We start from the raw sequence: 18,113 nt of genomic DNA on the forward strand, positions 1-18,113 counted from the left end.
ACGGCCTCGTATCTACACGGCCCCGTGGCTCCCCAACCCTGACAGATTCCACCCAAACTCCAGGATAAAGTGCTAAAGGAGCTTCACGAGGGGCATCTGGGTGGAGTGAAAATGAAGAACCTAGCCAGAGCGTTTGTGTGGTGGCCAGGTATCGATGGAGACATCGAAGAAATGACCAAGAGCTGCCTAGGATGCCAGAAGGTCCAAAACGCCCCACCACAAGCCCCTCTACATCCATGGGAGTGGCCCTCATCTCCATGGCAAAGGGTACACATCGACTTTGCTGGTCCATTTATGAACTCAATGTTCTTAATCACGGTTGATGCACACTCCAAGTGGCCGGAGGTAATAAAGATGTCCTCCACCACCACGGAAAAAACCATCACAGTATTAAGGACCATATTTGCCAGGAATGGGCTGTTCTGATAATGGACCGCAATTTGTGTCCGAAGAATTCAGGAAGTTCTTAAAAAACAATGGGGTTAAGCACTACATGTCCGCCCCATACCATCCCGCCACCAATGGATTGGCTGAAAGGTTTGTCCAGACCTTCAAGAAGGCCATAAAGGCCATGGGTAATGAAGACATAAAACTTCAGCACAAGGTAAATAACTTCTTGTTTGCATACAGGAATGCAACACATGTGGTTACAAACCAAACTCCCGCCATGATGTTCTTCAATAGAAGCCTAAGATGCCGACTGGATTTGATCAAGCCAAACATCAGAAGGGACGTGGAGAACCGGTAATTTCAAGGCCAACTAGAACCTTCCAGATAGGTCAACAAGATTTGGCCCGGGACTACCGTACCGAGAAATGGCAGCCTGGAACTATTTGCACACGACTAGGACCGCTGATGTATACTGTGGACATTGGAGAAAGCATAATAAGGCGCCATGCTGACCAGATCATAGAGTCATCCAAAAAGGGACAACCTACACCACAACTCTATACACCTAATGATGAAGTAGAGATACCCATAGTATCTACCTCCGATCCGGTGATACTGGAACCAGATGAACCCGACACTGGCATTCAAGCCGAATCAGCCTTGCCAAAAGAACCTACTACACCACCAGAAACTACTACACTACCGAGGCGTTATCCGGACCGAGTCAGGAAGCCTCCAGAGAGACTGACTTATAATTGATTAACTGCAGCAAATGTGTAGATTATTGTTCTTGTAACATGTTAATTAATGGTTACTTAAAATATTATGTACTGGTTGTCTAAAAGGGGAGGAATTGTGGTGTATGTGCCTTTAAGAGCCCCCTGTGTACTGTAATGCCGGCAATGGCCACTCGGGCTATATAAGCCTGTATATTGTCTTGCATCTGTTAGTTCACCTCCAGGCTTTGTTCAGTAAACACCTGTGAAACCAACTCCTGCCTTCCGTGTCTCTATTAACACATGGATACAACACACACTTCCATTACAGTCTTTGTAAAGTAATGAGAAATGTGAGCCCTGACTGATTTTTTCCCTGCCTCACCTAGACATATTGGACGGACTGAGGATAATTAGAACATAAGGAATAAGTGCAGGAGTAGGCCATTCGGCCCCTCGAGCCTGCTCTGCCATTCAATAAGATCATGGCTGATCTTCTACTTCAACTCCACTTTCCTGCACTATCCCCATATCACTTGATACACTTAATATCCAAAAATCTATCAATCTCTGTCTTGAATATACTCAACGACTGAGCCTCCACAGCCCTCTGGAGTAGAGAATTCCAAAGGTTCACCACCCTCTGAGTGAAAGAAATTTCTCCTCATCTCAGACCCCTTATCCTGAGACTGTGACCCCTGGTTCTGGAATCCCCAGCCAAGGGAAACATCCTCCCTGCATGTACCTTGTCAATCCCTGTAAGAATTTTGTATGTTTCAATGAGATCAACTCTCATTGTACTAAACTCCAGAGAATATAGGCCTAGTCTACTCAATTCCTAACATCCCTATTGCTGCCCGGGCTCAGATCAGGTGGGAAAGTTTTCATGAGGTTCTCCCACTCTCCCGCTGTAACTTCAGCGGAGACCCCAGAGAAATGAAATTCTCTGCCATTTTTAGCCAGTTATGTATTTTCTCCCGTGGAGTTACAGAAGGACATTAGGAGAATGCCACGGAAATTACAGACACAGATAGCATAGACCAAGAATCTTCCTTATCTGTTTAACTTAGTACCACAGCATCTGTTTAGCCAGTGAGGAAGCTAAATGATATTCTTCATTGCAATTACTACAGAGAAAGAAAGACTTGAATTTATATAGCACCCTTGATGACGTCAGGACATCCTAAAGCCCTTTACAGCCAATGAAGTATTTTTGAAGTATAGTCACTGTTGTAATTTTTTTTTTTAATTCGCTTATGGGATCTGGGCATCGCTGGCAAGACCAGCATTTATTGCCCATCCCTAGTTGCGCTTGAAAGGTAGTGGTGAGCCGCCTTCTTGAACCGTTGCAGTCCTTGTGGTGAAGGTACTCCCACAGTGCTGTTAGGTAGGGAGTTCCAGGAGTTTGACCCAGCGACGATGAAGGATCAGCGATATACTTCTAGTCAGGATGGTGTGTGACTTGGAGGGGAACTTGGAGGTGGTGGTGTTCCAATGCGCCTGCTGCCCTTGTCCTTCTAGGTGAAAGAGGTCGCGGGTTTGGGAGGTGCTGCCGAAGAAGCCTTAGCGAGTTGCTACAATGCATCTTGTAGATGGTATATGATGTGCCTCAATAATTCCGAGACTCGAAGGTAGCAGAACAAAACAAGGCTTTTATTAACTTAGAACGAAACACGTAAGCGAGAGAGATGTCGTCCTTCTGGAGACTGGGGCTTGACTGAAGCTAGCTTACAAACGGGGCCAGGTATGGGCGGAGCCCTACACACAGCACATTCCAGCACATTCCAGTATACAATACAGCACATTCCAGTACACAATACAATGAGGTCTGGGGGAAGGGAAATGACACTGAAACCGATCTCAGTCACAGGCAGTGATGAATGGAAATATTTCATCACATTCACCCCTTCTATAGATTTAGTCTGTTCGGGGGTTTGATAGTCCTCTGCGACCGACGTGGCTGTTGCGGTGCCGCGGGTGTCGGCTGGGTGTCCCCGGTAGCCTCCTGGGTCGCTGCCGGGGGTGCCGCCAGGGTTGTTGAAGGGGTACTTGGTGGGGGTGCCGTTGGTCGGTGTTCTTCCGGGGGTGATGAAAGTGTAGTGGGTGGGTAAGAGTTGCTGTGATCGTCGTTGCCGCTATTGCCGTGGTTGTTGTCGATGCCGGCTGGGGCGACGTCTTTTATGGACACGATGTCCTCCCTTCCGTCGGCGTGCCGGACATATGCGTATTGGGGGTTGGCGTGGAGTAGGTGTACTGGCTCCACGAGAGGGTCCGTCTTGTGGCCCCTCACATGCCTTCGCACGAGTACCGGACCTGGGGTGGAGAGCCATGACGGCATGGATACGCCTGAGGTGGATTTCCGGGGAAAGACAAACATTCGTTCATGAGGCGTGGTATTAGTGGCCGTACACAATAGCGACCGTATCGAATGGAGCACATCCGAGAGGACTTCCTGCCAGCGGGAGATAGGGAGGCCCTTGGTCCTTAGAGCTAGAGTGACTGCTTTCCATACTGTCCCGTTCTCTCGCTCCACTTGGCCGTTACCCCGGGGGTTGTAGCTGGTGGTACGGCTCGTGGCGATCCCCCTGGACAGCATGTACTGGCGTAGCTCTTCACTCATGAAGGACGCCCCCCTATCCGTATGGATGTAGCTCGGCATACCGAACAGGCAGAACAGGCTGTTGAGGCATTTAATGACCGTGGCGCTGGTCATGTCTGGGCAGGGGAAGGCGAATGGGAACCGGGAGTATTCGTCCACAATGTTCAGGAAGTAAACATTGCGGTCGACGGACGGGAGGGGGCCCTTGAAATCTAAGCTGAGCCGCTCAAAGGGCCGTGTAGCTTTGATTAAGTGGGCTCTATCTGGGCGGTAGAACCGAGGCTTGCACTCAGCGCAAGTGCGGCAGTTCCTGGTCAGGGACCGAACTTCCTCAATCGAGTAGGGTAAGTTACGGGACTTTATGAAGTGGAACAGCCGCGTGACCCCTGGGTGGCAGAGGTCGTTGTGGAGGGTCTGTAGCCGATCCCCGGTGGCGCTGGCACACATCCCTCGTGAGAGGGCGTCAGGGGATTCGTTAAGGGCCCCTGGCCGGTAAATGATGTCGTACTCGAAGGTGGAGAGCTCGATCCGCCACCTAAGAATCTTATCATTTTTAATCTTCCCCCTCTGTTTATTATTGAACATAAACGCTACCGACCGCTGGTCGGTAAGTAGGGTGAAGCGTTTGCCGGCTAGGTAGTGGCGCCAGTGGCGCACTGCCTCCACGATGGCTTGGGCCTCCTTTTCCACGGAGGAGTGTCTGATCTCGGGCCCTTGGAGGGTCCTCGAGAAGAAAGCTACGGGCCGCCCCGCCTGGTTGAGGGTGGCCGCCAAGGTGAAGTCAGACGCATCACTTTCCACTTGAAATGGAGTGTTCTCGTCCACTGCCTGTAGCGTGGCCCGCTCAATATCCTGCTTAATGCTTTTGAAGGCGGCGTGGGCCTCAGCAGAGAGCGGGAAATAGGATGCTTTCAAGAGGGGGCGGGCTTTGTTGGAATAGTTGGGGACCCATTGGGAATAATAAGAAAATAACCCCAGGCACCTTTTCAGGGCTTTGGGAGTGTTGGGCAGGGGCAGCTCCCATAGGGGGCGCAATCGGTCGGGGTCTGGTCCGATTTCCCCATTCTCCACCACGCTGCCTAGTATGCAGAGGCGCGTGGTGTTGTAAACGCACTTGTCCTCGTTGTAGGTGAGGTTGAGTTTTTGTGCGGTTTTCAGGAACCTCTCGAGGTTCGAGTCGTGATCCTGCTGGTTGTGACCGCAGATGGTGACGTTGTCGAGGTAGGGGAAGGTTGCCTGCAAGTGGTGGTCATCGACCATGCGGTCCATCTCCCTCTGGAAGACCGAGACCCCATTCGTCACCCCAAAGGGGACTCTGAGGAATTGGTAGAGGCGTCCGTTCGCCTCGAAGGTGGTGTACGGGCGGTCCTCTGGTCTGATAGGGAGCTGGTGGTACGCTGACTTGAGGTCGATGGTGGAGAACACCCGGTATTGGGCGATTTGGTTCACCATTTCTGATATGCGGGGTAGCGGGTAGGCGTCTAGTAGGGTGTACCTGTTGATCGTTTGACTATAGTCGATCACCATCCGTTTCTTCTTGCTACCCCTTACCACTACCACTTGGGCGCGCCACGGGCTGTTGCTGCGTTCAATAATGCGCTCTTTCAGGAGCCTGTCTACCTCGGTCGCGATAAACCGCCTGTCCTCCCAGCTGTACCTCCTGCTTTTGGTCGCTATTGGCCGGCAGTTAGGGGTAAGGTTCGCGAATAGCGAAGGCGGCTTTACCTTCAGGGTAGCCAGACCGCACACTGTGAGGGGCGGCTGGGACCCACCGTACTTGAGCGTGATGCTTTGGTGGTTGCACTGGAAATCCAGGCCCAAGATCACGCTCGCACATAGGTTCTTCATGATTAATACTTTAAAATTATCATATACAGTTCCGTTAACGCACAATTGTACCGTGCAGTAACCCAGAATGGTCGATGTCTGGGTTTTGTCAGCCATAGAGATGGTACCCTGAGTAGGGACCACCTTTAGGGAGAGTTGTTGTGCCAGTTCTGGGTGGATAAAGCTCTCCGTGCTTCCACTGTCAATTAAGCATTTAACCCGGCACCCGTTTACCTCGATGTCCACCATTGATCTGGATAGCGGGTGCGGCCTGGTCTGGTCCACTGTGACCGATGCCACTGTAGGGCCCTGATCGATACAAGATGGTGTCCACGCTGTCTGCTCACAAGATGGCGGACCCCACGAGGTCGGGCAAGATGGCGTCCAAGATGGCCGCTTCCACGGCGCACACGCGGCGGTGGCGGGTTTTCCGGCGGTTGGTTTTCCGGCGGGGTTCCCTCTGCACACCTTCCCGAAGTGCCCCTTCTTACCGCACTTAAAGCAGGTGGTGCCTCTCGCCGGGCACAGGTTTCTGGTGTGCTTTGGCTGCCCGCAGAAGTAGCAGTTGGGTCCCTGACGCGTCGCGGCTGTCGTAGGGCTTCTGGGGGGAGAGCGGGGCCCAGCCGGTGTCGGGCTGTCGGGCGGGGAAGAGGCCTTCCAAGATGGCGGTGCCCTCGGTGCACACGTGGCGGCGTGGATGGCGCGGGCTGAAGAGTAGGCGTCCGAGTTTCTCTGGGCCACATCCAGGGATCGCGCGGTGTCCGCAGCCTGTTTCAGGTCCAACCCCATTTTTTCCAGCAGTCTTTGCCGGATGTAAGTGGAGCTGAGGCCTGTGATGAAGGCATCGCGAACAAGCTCGTCAGTGTACACTGCGGCTTTTACATCTCGGCACTTGCAGTCTTTGCCAAGCATTTTCAGGGTGCTTAGGAACTCCTCCACCGATTCCCCAGGTCGCTGTGCGCGGGTGGCGAGCAGGTGCCTAGCATACACCTCATTCGTAGGCTGCTGGTAATGCGCCTTTAAGATGTCGCAGGCGGCCAGGTACGTCTCGGCGTCTTGGATGAGGGGGTAAACCCGGTGGCTTACCCAATTCCGCAGAATTCCGAGTCTCATCCTTGCAGCGTCCGTCACGTCTTTGACGGCTGCGGAATTGTCCAGGAAGAATTCCATACACTCAAACCAGTGTCCGAAGCGTGCTGATGCGTCCGGAGCATGTTGATCCAAATCCAAACGTTCGGGTTTCAGGAGTTGATCCATAGTGTTGAAAAATAAGTTAATAAAATTGATGTGCCTCAATAATTCCGAGACTCGAAGGTAGCAGAACAAAACAAGGCTTTTATTAACTTAGAACGAAACACGTAAGCGAGAGAGATGTCGTCCTTCTGGAGACTGGGGCTTGACTGAAGCTAGCTTACAAACGGGGCCAGGTATGGGCGGAGCCCTACACACAGCACATTCCAGCACATTCCAGTATACAATACAGCACATTCCAGTACACAATACAATGAGGTCTGGGGGAAGGGAAATGACACTGAAACCGATCTCAGTCACAGGCAGTGATGAATGGAAATATTTCATCACAGTATACACTGCAGCCACGGTGTGCCAGTGGTAGAGGGAGTGAATATTTAAAGTGGTGAATGGGGTGCCAATCAAGCAGGCTGCTTTGTCCTGGATAGTGTCAAGCTTCGTGAGTGTTGTTGGACCTGCATGAATCCAGGCAAGTGAAGAGAATGTCATCACATTCCTGGCTTGTGCCTTGTAGATGGTGGAAAATGCTTTCGGGAGTCAGGAGGTGTGTCACTTGCCGCAGAATACCCAGCATCTGACCTGCTCTTGTAACCACAGTATTTATGTGGCTGGTCCAGTTAAGTTTCTGTTCAATGGTGACCCCCAGGATGTAGATGGTGGGGGATTCAGCAATGGTACTGCTGTTGAATGTCAAGGGGAGGTGGTTAGACTCTCGCTTGTTGGAGATAGTCATTGCCTGGCACTTCTGTGCGAATGTTACCTGCCACTTATCAGCCCATGCCTGAACGTTATCCAGGTCTTGTTGCATGCAGGAATGGACTGCTTCATTATCTGAGGCATTTTGAATGGCGCTGAACACTGTGCAGTCATCAGCAAACATCTCCATTTCTGACCTTATGTTGGAGGGAAGGTCATTGATGAAGCAGCTAAAGATTTTGTAAGATTAGCAAAATTTCCACATTTCCCCAAAGGTTATTAGTAATAAAAGGGACCCTGCATGGACATTTTAATGAAAAGGGTACCCAAAGATGGCGTCCGCACCTCGTGGCCAAAAGCCTGCAAGATATAAAAAGCTTGGACTCTGTGGCACAAGCAGCTTTTGGGAAATCGAAACCCAAGCTGCAGTTTCTGTGAAGAGAGACTTTTGTATTTTGAAAGCAGACAGGACTTTGAATTATGCATTAAGTCAAATGGGAGACAGATCAAAAACCAGTGAGGCCTATACTTAAGGCCATCAAGTTGTTTGCATAAATAATTGGAAACAGCTTAGGGAAGCCATCGAAGCTGGGCAGGCCGATTAAGATGTATTAATAACAAAACAACTCAGGAATCGGGCCAGTAGGTGCGATTGCCGACCATCTAAAAACAGTTAGTTTAGATTGCTACAATTATTTAAACTAGCCCGCCAAGATTGGGACAATGAACTAACCTGATTTGGCGCGCATATAAGGGTTATCGGGAGGAGTATAACTGAAGGCCCTGGGTAGCAATCTCTCTCTCTTGCTCTTGCCCTTGACTCTGCTCTCGTGGCTCCCGCCTCTTGGACTGCCGCTCGTATTCGTGCCCTGGCCTCGTGGCGGGTTCTCTCCCCGGAGCAGATTTTCAGTAGCCAGAAACACCATAACAACTGCTAGGAAGGGGAGCGAGGCCCAAGTCCACAGCCATCCAGGACACCCAGGCCGCAGAAAGGGGTGAGACGAAGTTGAGCAGGTAGCCCAGGACTTGTATAGTAGTCTGACGAGACGAGACGAGTGGAGACGAAGAAGACGATAATAACTCGATAAGGGCAGAGCAGGGCAGTGAAAAACGTATCGATAAGTAAACCAAGCGCCTAGTTATAAGCTGACGCTTGGGGAAGAAAGTCCTTGAGGACGGTGAAGACAAACACCTTGTTGAACAATGCGATAACGCAGGTGTCTACGCCATGACGAATATACAGGCGTTTGATGCATGGCTAGTAAAATCTAAACGGTAACGACTGGTGACTGTCCGATAAATATAACGTTACCGCCGACGACCGCCCGAGGGAGAAGAAGAGGAGAACCCATCGAGACGAGACGACGACGGTAGCGGAGGGGAGAAGGTGTGTTGCAGTAGTCGACCCAGTGCCGCACCCCTGAAGACCACGTGGCGACGGGGTACCTAGAAGGACCAGAAACCAGACTTCAAAACTCGCACTCGTTAATAGTTGGCTTTTATCTTTGGATTGGTGAGCATGAATTCTGGCCCCTCATAGTTTAATCTAGTTAGGTATAGGGTGTGGGATAAGGATAAGGGGATTGTTAAGATAGTCATTTTCCCTCGATGTGCCATGTGTTCCCCATTCTCTTTATAAGTATAGTTATTTTGTATTTGCCTGTAATTGTATACTAGTAACTTTTCATAAGGTTGTTAATTTCTATTTCAATAAATCTTGGTTTTGCTTACATCCAAACCACCTGTCTACTCGAGTCTTTTCTGTATCGCCGCCTGTACCTAAGTCCGGTGTCTAAAACCCAGGGGTGTGGGAGCGATTCGAACCGCTCATAAACAGTCAGAGGCATAACTGACTGGGCGTACGCGCCACCCCACACTACCCCCTACAGAAATGACGACCGCGGCAGGACACCGGCAACAGGGTTGCGATACAGCAGACAATGGTTCGGATGAGCAAACCATGATGGAGGAAAGGACTTCTGATTATGTGTTTAACAAGGTGAATATCACTCAGAAGTGGATCAACACTCTGTTAAAAGCTTGTAAGGGGTTTTTCTTGCTAGGTCTCTCTCTCTGGTGAGACCACTCTCTCTTTTGCACAGTAATTTACCGAGTGGTTCGACCCACTCACCCCTTAGGTTCTATACACTGGACTTTGAGGCAGGAACTACAATGCAGAGAATACTCTGTAGACCAAGTTTAATGAAACAAAGTGAAATTTTATTCCATAAAGGAAAAATTTAATGTAAACCAAAATAAGGTACATGGGAGGGAAAAACAAATCATAATACAGTACTAACCAATATATCCACAGGCATATTATACTTTACAAGGTTCACCATGAAATAGGGAAACACACGTAACATCGAGTGACAACAACTCATTGTTAATTATCCCCTAAAATGCCCACCCCCTAAACCTAGCTAGATTAGATTATGAGGGGCCAGAAACAGGCTCACCAGTCCCAGTTAGAAAATAAAGGTTTTGAAGTCTGCATTTTGGTCCTCTCAGGCGTCCTGTCTCCACGTGGTCAGCGGAACGCAGCGGGCTGTGACACACTCTTTCCTCCCTCGAGGTAATGGACTCAGATAGGCTGGATGTTAGCAGGCCTGGACATCGGCGTGGAGAGAGACCAACTGTTTGACCATTTTCATATAGGTTTCTTCTTGGAGGGTCGCTGTCTTTTTGTCTCATCAAAATGGCCCGGGGTTTGTCAATGATCTCCCGATAGCTACCCCGGGTCTGGGCACTGACTCGATCTTCCCTCTCGAACCTCTCTCTCCAACTCCTCTCCGAACTCGAACCTCGATCCTCGATCAACTGAACCCAATCCTTTCCCCCGATAGCTACCCCGGGTCTCCAATTATACTTCTCATCGAGGCCCTTATCTCCCGCCATATCAAGGTTAGTCTTTGTTTAAATTTTGGCGGGCTTGTAGCACAGAGGGGTAGTCATTGTGTTTAAAATACTTTCGGGATGGCCGGTAACTGCCATCTCTGGTCTGGAATGACCTTGTATTGTCTTTAATGGGTCTTGATGTCCCCCTTTGAATTTGAAGCTGTTTTCCTTTGTCTGGGTAAACATTTTGATGGCCTTTATCTACAGGCCGATCTGATTGGATCTGCATCCAATCCATATGTATGGGGTTCTGTCTGGTTTTGCATTCTCCGAAATTGCATTCCAGAACTTACTGTGGGCTGAATCCACAAAAGCTGTCTGTGGACTGCAGGAACCATTTTAAAATGTCCCAAAAAGCTGGTAACGGGGTCTGGCGGCCATTTTTTGTGCCCCTTTTCCTGGGCTTCTTTTAAAACAGTCTTTAAAATTAAGGCCTTTTCTGCCAATAGACCCTTATAGGACAATGTTCAATTTTGTGAATCCTACAGGCTGGGCATCCAATAGATGCAGCAGCTAAGTGGACAGAGGGAAAAGAGCACAAGAAGTCCTTAGAGAAGGCAGTTTGGCTGATGTGTTTCAAAAAGCAGGTCCAGCTTTTGGACAGACTTGTTGCAGCACAGGCAGTCGAGCTGAGGGAGTCAGTCCTGGAGATCCAGGATAAGGCTCTAGCAGGGGAGAAGTTGTTAGTAGCTTTGCAGGCCCTGAATCAGGAGAGAGTGCATTTATTGGGAGAACACAAGGCCCAGTTGGAATACCTATGGTGCCAAGTCACCGAGGCCAAGGGAAATGAGTTAAGGTTGCGGGAGAAAAACGCCCACTTGGCAAGGCAGATTAGGGAACAGGAAGAGAAAGTACAGGAGGTAAAGGCAGCATATAAGCTAGCGAGCGAGCAGGGGTTTGAGGAGGCAGACCACGGCCCATGTAAAGAGTGGATAGAAAATCTGAGCCGGGCCCTCCGGAAGGCAAAAGGCATGGTATGCCTCATAAGCCCAAAGGCAGGCCAGGCAGATTTTATGGGCAACGAGGGGAGGACAGTTCCAACATCACCGGTAGTGTCTAGGGACAACCCGGTTGAGAGAGAGGAGACCTCACGGCCACCACCCATAGCGCCAAGTTTCAGCGAGTTTTGGCAGCAAGGCGGGGGTGGAACCCGGAGTGGAGCCAGAGGTGGAGGCGGAGGTAGAGCAAACCCCGCCAGAGAGGTCGGAGCCGGGACCGATGTGCGCAGCACGGCATCGGATGTTCGGCCCACACGCCAATGGCGACAATGAGGGGCCCCTCCAAAACCAGTTCGTATTACCCTTTAACACCCAACAACTTAGGGCTATGGTCAGCCATCTCCCGAGGCTCTCCGAAAAGGGAGACCCCTCGATCCACTTCAGGGAAGTAGAGCAGGCAGCCAGCGTCAGCGACTGCGATGGCGCTGAGAAGGCCAAGTTGCTGCTATTCTCCCTGGAGAGCAGTCTCCTCCAATCCCTCTCTGACGAGTGAAAAAGGGGGCAGTGAAGGTATGAGGGGCTTAGAGATGCGGTTCTGGAGGCCATGGGGATGAATGAGGGAAGTCCTTTCTCCCATGTGGAGAAGACGATCCAGCTCTCAGGGGAAACCCCGCAGGCTTTTGCGGACCGGCCATGGCCAGTCCGGGGACGCCGGACCGGGCGTTCCTGAACGGGGATTCCCTGAACCATTGGCTCCGTTGCCTGGTGGCGAACCGCTTGCCACAGGTCCAGGCCAAGGCAGAAGCCTGGTTCGACCCCAAAAATCCCCAGACCACCGAACTTACGGTAATTAGGCAGCTCACTCTGGCTTACAAAAATGGTAGAGGAGCCGATGCACACCCACCCAAGGGAAAGGTGCATGAGGTAAAACCCGGACTGGGTAGGAAAGAGTGGCAACAGGAAGGGAGTAACCCCCCCCCAACACCAAGACCAATTGTTACGGGTGTGGGAAGGATGGTCACTGGTGGAAGGAGTGCAAAAACCCTTGGAAAGATAGCAAGGGAAAGCATCCCACAGCACCAGCCCAAAAGGCAGGGGCAGGGATCGCTTCCGCAGAGGTCGAGTCACTTTTGGACACCATGAGGTCCTTATTGACTGGCTAGGGGAGAGTAGCAGCCGCCACCGGAGCTCTCACCCCATCCACCCCATCCAACCCACAGCCGTGACTAGTGCCAGCGCAGCCTGTTTATCTGTGCTCTCTCCGATACAATGAGTGGAAAAGACCCCTTTTGGAGATGGAGGTGGAGAAGGTGACGAGGACCTATTTGCGCAGGCCCACCTGGCCACATTTGCCACTCACAAACATGACTGCAGGAGGGTCACAGGGTTTGAGGTCAGCGTAGACGGGGACCCCATGGCCCAACCACAGAAACAGTATAACTTCCCCAGGGAAGCAGAGCCGGACATGGAAGCAGCCATGTCCTCGTTAGTACAGCAGGGAGTTCTGAGACCGATAGCTACCCACATGAATTCTCCATTATGGCCGGTCAGAAAGCCGGACAATTCTTGGAGGGCCACGGTGGATTATCGTGTGCTCAATAGTAACATCCCAGCCTGCGCACCCACAGTAGCAGCAGTTGCCGACCTCATCGGGAGTATTCCAGCATCAGCGACCACTTTCACGGTGCTGGATATTTCCAATGGGTTTTGGTCCATCCCTGTAAGGAGGGAGGATCAGTACAAGTTTGCCTTTACGTTTAAAGGGCAACAGTACATGTGGAACTGTTTGCCTCAGGGCTTCCACAACAGCCCCAGCATTTTCCATCAGTGCATGGCAAACAGTTTGAAGGATTTTAGCCAGCCCAGACAGTTGGTCCAATATGTGGATGACCTGCTCCTGTTCACTGATTTGAAAGAGGAGCATGGCCCGCTATTGGCTGAACTGCTGGAGCTGCTAGGGCAGAAGGGTTTCAAGGTAAACCCCAAGAAAGCGCAGATCGGCCAGCAGGAGGTGAAATTCCTCGGCCTGACCGTGCGCGCTGGAGAAAGGGCCATAGATAGGGCTAGGGAAGGAGAGTCTTGGGACCCCTATCGGGTAGGTCAGGTAGCCGCAGTCCAGGACAAGGGAGCCACACGGGAGGTAGCTTTGGCCCCGGACCTAAAGCAGGTCCAAGCCCAAGATCCCGTCTGTGAGGCCGTCCCGGTAAGGGAAGAGAAAGGGGAACCCCTAGAAAGTCCTTTCGGGGCAGCGGACGAACCTTTAGCACAGGCTTTAAAACAGGCTGCTGGTTATATCAACCAGTGTAAGCTGTTTACACCAGAAAGGGGAAAACGGCCAGTTGGGGTAAGGTCTGAGGATAAAGATCCTCTGCCTGCAGCAGGAGCGAGTTCACAGACTGCACAGGCAGGCGCTGTGGCTTGCTTGAAGGGAGGGGCCATCATGCCCATGGATTGGGACACTCCCCCACTCTTCTGGAAACCAGGTGTAGAGAGGGAGGGACCTTAGGTCGAAAACCCCATCTCGGACCCAGCCATGGGACCTGGGGGCGGAGACTCTCAGCTCGCAGCAGCAGGCTGCGAAGAGTTACCTGCCCCTAGCCCAGGTTTGGGAGGGGTCAAGCCTGAGGGAGCAGCAGTTCGGGTTAAAGGCCCAGCGGCCAAGAAAGCCCCACCCATCAAGGCCCCTAGAAGGTCCCCACAGACGCCCCAGCCGAGAAAGCCATGGTCACCAGCCCTCCAGGTACCAAGAGCCACCCCTCGAGCCAGGGAGAGGTCCAAGGACAGAGGTCCTCAGCCAGCAGCCACGGGCTGCGAGGGACCAACAGTGAAGGACAGTGCGGTCACGCCGGGGGTGGCGGCGAACCGCAGTCTGACCAGGGACTAGCCTGGCCGCCCGGAGACGGGCGGCGCATGTATATAGTTTTAGTTCAAGTTTGTATTTATTGTTAAGTAATTATTTAGCTTAAGTTTGGGTGTTTAGTTTAAGTTAAATAAGGTGATGGGTAGTTTTAAGTAAGTAATCTGCTAAGAGTCTTAAATGTCTTAATCTAAATGTACACTCTCGGGAGCCGCAAGCCTACATTTCGTTGTACTGCACTTGTGCACTAACAATGACAATAAAGTTGATTATGATTATGATTATGAGTGTGTATATTTGGGTCGAGGTCGCGGGACCCGACCATGCTTCACCAAGCCAGAGAATCTCTTGGCGACCTGGCTGCATGTTTTTGTATCTTTTACAGGAAGACTTTCAGGATGAAGGTGGTCGTGATCCTATTCGCCCTGATTGGGATGGGCGTCGGGAGACGAGGCGGCGTCCAGGATTCCCACATCTATGGGTGCTCGGGAGACAGGGCGCACATAGCGATCGATGGAAGCGATGAACGGGATGCGGAGGAAACCGTCGTCTACGTCCATGAGGGAAGGTGGCCAGGATGGCTGGGGTCCAATTCGTCTCAGTACTCCAGCCAAACCGGATTCACGTACGGGGAGACCTCCCTCCTGTGCCCCAGGGTACGGGTCGTTACCACGAGGGTCAGCGTCACCGTTGGAAAGCGAATATGTTTAATGTGTAAAGGACACATTCCTCTGGATAGGTGGTGGTGGCTCAGAAAGCTGAGCAAAGATATGAGGAACCCTGAAGTCGAGTGGGAACGGTTGGGGAACAACACCCACCGGACAATTACAGGGACTCATGGGAGGATTAAGTGTGTGTTGGGACAAGTGGTGGGAACCGGACCAAGGGATTTATATCTGTATGTGGGGGTCAGAGGAGGTCTGCCCCGCAGGCATATCCATCGTTTTCCACCAGTAGTGGCACGGCAACGGGAAGTGGATGAGGTGGGATGCCAGCCGGAAGATGTGCGCAGTCCCATTCTCCCCGATCCCAGTCAACGCCACTGAACTTGTAACCCGCCCCCGTAAGCCCCCGCCCACGGCGCAGGCGGCGAGGTTACCCAGGGAAGGTTGCCCCACCACCACCAAGGGACCAGGGAATGGGTTGGTACTAGTCCCTACCGAACAGGTGCTGTACCAGGGGGTACACTACGCGGTAGCCTCCGTGATTTTAAATCTCACTGAGGTACATTTGCCGGAGTGGTGTCCCAAAGAAACAGAGCAGTTATACCAGGCCCTATTAAAGGACATGTTCAAGAAGTTTTATGAGTTCAATTTCGCCCACGTGGACAAGACCGAACTCTACACCACACACCGAGAGTTTTTGGGTAATGCAGGGAGGCAAAGAAGGGGAGTATGGAATGATGTTTTTACTGTGTTTAATACTGGGTCCTCTGTCATCAACAGTTTAGATGACATAGAGCTGCAGACCCAGATAAACGGTTCAACAACACAGTTAAAGAAGATATTACTGGATGAGAACAAGGTAGTGGGCTCGGAGTTGCATGAGGACCAGGCCATGACGGTCCATTTAAAAGAAATTATAGCGGAGTTGGAAAAGCACGCAAAGACGGTAAATGCTGTCATAAGGGAGGACAGAAATGCTTCTGACCAGGCTGCATAGAATGAGGTGTGCATGTTATACGGGGCGTGGTTACTGGGCGAGGGCCGCAGTAACCTGGAGGATTTAAAACAGGGTTTAGTCCCCTCCTGGATTAGCAACAAGCACCTCGCAGCCCTCCACCCATTTGAGAATGCATTAAGCCCGTGCCAACTCCAGCTAGCTTCCGAGGCCTACCCAGTCCCCGTGGATTGTGGGCGGTCCAACCACACAATCATGGGAGTAGTAGTTAGGATGCCGGTCATGGGTAGGACAGCCCGACCCGCGCCGATATACAGGGTTAAGAACATTGGAGTCATTCAAGGGGGTGCACACATTCATTTCACAGCGGTCCCGCCTTATGTCATAAAGTGGGAGCACGCTATGACAGGTACTGACCTCTCAGTGTGCCAGAGCTGGGGAGCACACATAATCCTGTGTCCCCAGCACTTGAATGCCTATTCAAAACCGCAGTGTGGGTTCAGAGCTGCTGGTGCGTAACCTATAAATTGCACCATGGAGGCAATGGCACAAGGCCATGTTCCCCCGCAGGTGGCATATATAGGAGGTGGGACATATTGTGTCACCACCAGCGCGTCCCACTACCAGCATGGACAGCATAGCTGGTGTCCGGTTAGTAACAGCAGTTTCTGTTTTAAACCCGAGGCAGAAGTTCAAGTGGCCCAGGAGCGAATTGTCCCCATTCCTGAACCCTCCACTGTTCACCTCATTGTGAAGGAGAATTTTACGAATTTGCAAAAGTACGTAGCGCACTTTGGCTACGAAATTCCCCTCTCCCTGAACACCTTACCAAGATACTCAAAGCCGTTATAGTTTCGCAGAAACATTTTTACACTCTAGAGCAGAAAACAGTAGAGATAGGGACTAAGATATTGGATATTGTGATTCCACCCTGGTGGGACATTTTCAATAATATAGAGGTCCCTTCGTGGATCAGACTGGCTTCCCACATTCTCGTGGTTTGCCAGTTAGGGATAGTATTGTATCTAGTTTGCATTCAGTGTAAGGGAAAAGGTCAGTTGTTAGCATTCCGAAACCAGAAGATCTGGAAGGAACATTATGTGAAGGTGGAGGGAGATACGCCTGTTTAAGTCTTTTTCCCAGTATTTTGATTAAAGATTGTTGTTTCTTTGGTTTGTTATTTTTAATAAAGTTTTTTTTTCTGTTGTGTTTTTTTGCTATGCGTTTAATAAAGATGTATGTGTACCAATTGGTGCAGGGATGTTGGACCCCCTCTATGCTTGGATGTGTGTAAAGTCTGTAATTTACCCTCTCTATGCTGATGTACACTATATTTTCGCGGAATGGGAAATGCATGTGTCATGGGTATATTAGATAGGTAATTACAGGAGAAGGTTGACTATGGAGGGTCAGAAAAATTTTGCTCACCTTGTAAAAATGATACTTCATGCAAGTTTTAGTATCACAGGGGGGAGTGTAAGATTCGCAAAATTTCCACATTTCCCCAAAGGTTATTAGTAATAAAAGGGACCCTGCATGGACATTTTAATGAAAAGGGTACCTAAAGATGACGTCCGCACCTCGTGGCCAAAAGCCTGCAAGATTTAAAAAAGCTTGGATTCTGTGGCACAAGCAGCTTTTGGGAAATCGAAACCCAAGCTGCAGTTTCTGTGAAGAGAGACTTTTGTATTTTGAAAGCAGACAGGACTTTGAATTATGCATTAAGTCAAATGGGAGACAGATCAAAAACCAGTGAGGCCTATACTTAAGGCCATCAAGTTGTTTGCATAAATAATCGGAAACAGCTTAGGGATGCCATCGAAGCTGGGCAGGCCGATTAAGATGTATTAGTAACAAAACAACTCAGGAATCGGGCCAGTAGTTGCGATTACCGACCATCTAAAAACAGTTAGTTTAGATGGCTACAATTATTTAAACTAGCCCGCCAAGATTGGGACAATGAACTAACCTGATTTGGCGCGCATATAAGGGTTATCGGGAGGAGTATAACTGAAGGCCCTGGGTAGCAATCTCTCTCTCTTGCTCTTGCCCTTGACTCTGCTCTCGTGGCTCCGGCCTCTTGGGCTGCTGCTCGTACTCGTGCCCTGGCCTCATGGTGGGTTCTCTCCCCGGAGCAGATTTTAAGTAGCCAGAAACACCATAACAACTGCTAGGAAGGGGAGCGAGGCCCAAGTCCACAGCCATCCAGAACGCCCAGGCCGCAAAAAGGGGTGAGACGAAGTTGAGCAGGTAGCCCAGGACTTGTATAGTAGTCCGACGAGACGAGACGAGTGGCGACGAAGAAGATGATAATAACTCGA

Source organism: Somniosus microcephalus, chromosome 10, assembly GCF_052327205.1.
Source record: "Somniosus microcephalus isolate GS21.2 chromosome 10, FLI_Smic_1.0, whole genome shotgun sequence".
NCBI classification, from domain to species: domain Eukaryota; kingdom Metazoa; phylum Chordata; class Chondrichthyes; order Squaliformes; family Somniosidae; genus Somniosus; species Somniosus microcephalus.